The sequence below is a fragment of the Sceloporus occidentalis genome, unplaced genomic scaffold (genome assembly GCF_023333645.1).
Source record: "Sceloporus occidentalis isolate IW3139 unplaced genomic scaffold, rSceOcc1.0.p SCAF_78, whole genome shotgun sequence".
Taxonomy (NCBI): Eukaryota; Metazoa; Chordata; class Lepidosauria; order Squamata; family Phrynosomatidae; genus Sceloporus; species Sceloporus occidentalis.
The window spans coordinates 4,135,001-4,140,000 of NW_028317058.1; positions in this window are offsets into that span (position 1 = coordinate 4,135,001).

Genomic DNA, 5,000 nt, shown 5'->3' on the forward strand with positions numbered 1-5,000 from the left:
GTTGTTGTGATGTCCCCTGTTGTTCCCCCACCCCCAGTGTGTTTTCCCTCCGTTGTACGTTCACGTTCCCCTGTCTGTGTCAGTCCGTCTCCCATGGCCCCCGTCGGGGCGCGGGTTTTGTCACCCCCGCGGCCGGCTGCGGCACCGGCGACCGCTTCGGCGGCCGCCGGGGCGGCTGCTGCTGCCGCGGGATCCGTGCCGGCGCTCCCGGCGGCGTGCCCGCCTCCTTGTCCCTCCAGAGGGATCGGCGGTTCTGTGGCCGCTCCCCCCGTTGTAGTTGGTCCCATCCACCCTGTGGTGGTGGACCTAGTTGTCCCGGCTGCTCCTGCGGCTTCGGTGTCCCCGGAGGTGCCGTCCTCCGTGTACGGGGCCGCCGCTAACCGGGCTGCCCTCCCCCTGTCCGGACTACTCCGGGCGGAGAAATCGCCCGGAGTGCAGCTGGACGAAGCTGCTGTTGTGAGCGGGGCCGCCGCTACCCGGGTGGCCCGCTCCCTGTATTTACTACAGGACAGGCGGCCGAAACCGCGGCGTTTGTGATGGAGGCAGTGCCGGGTGCGGCTGCGGTCCCCGCCGGGGTCACTCCGGCAGCGGTGCCGGTGACCCCCGGGGCTCCCGCAGCCGTGATGCCGGTTGCTGGCTCCGCCCCCGCCGCGGCACAGGCCACCCCCCCCGGTAATTTTAAAGTCACGGTGCACAACACACACACTGTATGCCAGGGGACCGCGGGACCACCCGCGATGGCCCCTACGGTCAGGGTGGGGAAGGACCCTGGGGGGCAGAACCCCGGGAGGTCGGCGGTGGCCCGGGCTGCGGGGGTGGTCGCCCCTGCTTCGAAAGAGGTGGGGGTGGCGGCCGCTGCGGTCAGGGCTCCTGCTCCGGCCGGGGGGGGGACTCCCACCGGGGTGACGCCTTCCCCCGCCGTGACACAGGGGGTCGCTGCGGTGGCCGCGGTGCCAGCCGGTGGGTCCACGGGCGGACACGGTGGCGGGGCCACGGGGGGGGTCCACACTGCCCATAGTGCCCACTCCAACGGTGGCCCCAGGTGCGACACCCGCAACCGCTAACGCCTGGGCGGCGGGTCCCCCGAAGGTTCAGGTGCCACCACCAGGCAGGCGGGCTACGGGACTCCCAGCGGGGCAACCCATGCGGAGAAGGAACGTGGTCCGCCTGCTGCACGTAGCGGAGGGATCCGTGCCCGATAGGAAGCGGGTGGTAGGGGCCCTGAAGGACCTGGGCTTTGCGGTCGCGGACTTTTTCGCCATCATCCACGTTAGCGGCACCCCTGAGTATGACATCAGTTTCATGTCCCCGAGGGGTCTGGAGAGGTTCTGGACCCTTTGGGAGGGGGTGCCAAAGTCCGGCGACAGCCTATGGGCCCGGTTCAATGTCCAGGCCATATCGCGCCAGGAGGTCCGCAAGGTGAACTTCCTGGTGCGGAATGAGTCCATACCCGTCGCGGACATACTGGTGTGGGCCCGCAGATACGGGGAGGTCTTGACCACCCCGGTCAAGACTCTCTGTGAGGACGGGATCTGGAACGGCGGCTGGACGGTCAACATCCGTCTGAAGGAGGTACGGGGTCTCCTACAGCACATGCCCAACTCCTTCTTCATCGGGACTGACCGGGTATCGTGCTTCTATCCCGGTCAGCCCCGGGTGTGCCACAAGTGTGGCTCGCCCCGGCATTTCAGCATAGGGTGTGATGTCACCAAGTGCACCCTATGCGGTGTTGTAGGACACTCCAAGCAGGAGTGCACTACCATCCGTTGCAACCTGTGCGGGGTGTTGGGTCATTCCTACAGAGCGTGTCCTGAAGCCCAGCACAACTTGGACAGTATCTGGGAAGGAGAGGGCGAATTCGCAGAGGAAGACCCGCGGCCAGTTGTGGGGGGCGCTCGGGACAAGGCTCTACCTGACGCCCCAGGTACCTCCTCCGGCACCGACCCCGTAAGTAACATCATTGACCCGTTGCCTGTCCGTCCAAAACAACGAATGTCTCACCCCATTTCTGTCTGTACTCCTTCCACAGGCATCACCACACGATCGGCGTCAGGACCCCGAGCCGCAACCACGCGGGATGAGTCGGGGTGGACGACTGTCGGTCCGAGGAAGGAGACCCCAACTCAGGAGGCAGCTCGGAGAGGTCCGGTAAGATCCTCCGCCTCTGCTAAGACCCCTTCCCGGGGGGATCCACCCTCCACACTAGAGGGGGAGAAAGTCCCTTCGGGACGGGGGAGCTCCGGGGCCCCGAAACCCAAATCCATCGTTGTCGCTGCCGCAAAATCATCAGCGGCGGCGGCCGTCGCTGAAACCGCTATCGGCAAGACGTGCGGGGACATACCAGTCCAGAACAGGTTTAGTGCCCTGATGGACTGGGGTACCCGCATGGAGGTCGAGGAGGCGGCAGAGGCGACGGCGGTAGTGGCGACAGTGGCGGGGGAGGGTGGAAGGGCCGCGGAAGCTCGAGGACACCTGGCAGAGGTGGAGGATAGCGAGTTGGTAGAGGTGCCGATTCCGGAGGAGGACGCCTTGCCCGCGGGGCTCTCCGCGAAAAGGTACCCCTCAGACTCGGACGGTGAGAACGTACGGAAAAAGGGAAAGTCTCCTCATTCTCATCACCCTTGATGGCGACTCTCCCCATACTATCCTTAGCCACTCATAACGTGGCTAGTATTAAGACGTGCAGGGCCCGATTTATAGCCTATGATAACTGGCACAGGGAGAACTACCATATAATCTTTGTCCAGGAAACCCGCCTGGACTCCCTGGGGGCCCTGCATGCAGCTAAACGCGACTGGAGATGGGGGCACTCCTTTTTTTCACTAGCCACGGAGGGCTACGGGGGAGTTGCCATCCTGTTCCAGGGTGTGGACATAACGTTCAATAGGGTGATTGAGATAACGAAGGGTAGGTGTGTAGTTCTTGATGTGTCGGTAGGCAGGCAGCCTCTCCGTCTGATTAATATCTATGCCCCCCAGACCAAGTGGGAGAGGAAGCGTCTGTTTAACGAGATAGAGCCTTTCCTCTACACGTCCCGGCATATTGTCTTTGCTGGTGATTTTAATACCGTTACTAGGACCAAAGACAGGAAAGGTGGCAAAGATAAACCGGGATACGACGCTTTGGCCCTTACTAGAATAGTCAGGCAGGCAGGCTTGGTAGATGTGCATATTAAGCACAACCCAGACCTCACAGGTTACACATATCAGCGAGGTAACTGCCAGAGTAGGATAGATAGGATTTATGTTAAGGAGTCTCTTCCGGTGACGGCACTTGTGCTTAAACCGGTGGAGTTCTCCGATCACCTTATTCTTACCTGTCTGTTAAATGTCTCGCAGGCTCCGCTAAGAGGTAAAGGGATTTGGCGACTTAATTCTGACATCTTGACAGAAGGCTGGGTTCAGCAGGCTTTCGAGAACTTCTTTCATGACCAGGTCACCGTTGCGGAATTCTGCACGACGAAGTCTGAGTGGTGGGAGATGGTGAAGGTAAGAACCCGTGCCTTATTTCGCTCTCTTTCTCAGAACATCCAGTCCTCAAAGTACAGGACTTATCTCGGGCTCCTGTGCAAGTTAGACTGTCTGGTGTCGCAACGAGGTGATCCCGGGGACATCTCTAGGGTCAAATCCATGATGAGGACGTTCCAGTATGACAGGTATGCCTCCTTGCTCAAGGAAAGGGATCATGGGGCTTACCACTCACCCGATCCTTTTCTTAGTTGCAAAAGGAAGGAGTCTGCTAAGATCATTACCTGTCTGCGGAACACCCTCGGTGTCCTGGAGGAAACTCCTCGGGGGATACAGAGGGTTGTCCGCGATTACTATGTGGAGCTCCTCGGACAGAGGAGACCCTGCCGACATCAGGCGGACGACTTTTTGATGGGTCTTTCCCTTCCTGAGATTGATCATGGAAAGCTGGATGAGTTGGTTAGCCCAATCACTGTCAAGGAGGTCACGGAGACAATATTAGAGCAGACGAGGAAAAAATCTCCGGGCCCTGACGGTCTTACGGCCGAATTCTATCATGCCTTCTGCGGTCTCCTGGCCCCTAGTCTTACCGAAGTTTTTAATGAAAGCCTGGAGAGGGGGATACTCCCTCCTTCGATGAGATCCTCGGCAGTGATTATGCTAACTAAGCCCAGAGTTGTCGACACGGCTGATGTGGGGAACTGGCGACCCATATCACTCTTGAATGTCGACAGGAAGGTTTTGGCGAAGATCATTTTTAAACGTTTGCAGGGGGTCGCAAGTGAGGTCTTGTCTGATTCTCAATACTGCACCGTGAAGGGCAGAACTGTCTTTGACGCCGTCTGCGAGGTCAGGGAAGCCATCGAGCGGTGTAGGGTAGAGGATGGGGATAAGTATCTCTTGGCACTTGATCAGTCGAAGGCGTTTGATCGGGTGGATCATTACTATCTGTGGGCAGTCTTGCGCAGGTATGGCTTGCCGGGAAAACTTATCAATTGGCTGATTTCTTTATATAGAGGGGCCGAAAGCTTCACTCTTGTTAATGGATGGAGAGGCAAACCGTTTAAAATCCGATCTGGGGTGAGGCAGGGCTGTCCCCTCAGCCCCCTCTTGTACGTCTTTGCTATAGATCCCTTCATCCGAAGGGTTGATGCAAGTCATTTAAGAGGAGTGGCCCGAACCCCAGGAAGGCCCTTACGGATACTGGCTTACGCTGACGACATCTCTGTGATTGTGTCCGACACACAGGAGGCAGTCACAGTGGATGAAATGATGAAGAGCTATTCTGCTGCCACTTCCTCCCGGATTAACCGGGACAAGAGCGTAGTTTTCTGGTGCGGGAAGGAGGGGAAGCAATTCCCTCTCCCCGACGGTTTCCCAGTGGCCCGTGACCAAATTCAAATCTTGGGGGTTAAGTTCGGACCGGGAGATTACTCGTTGGTCAACTGGACCGAACGTTTAGCTGTGGCCTGCAGCAAGGTAGACGAGTGTTGCCGGTGGAAACTGACCTACAGAGAAAGGGTTCACCTGATT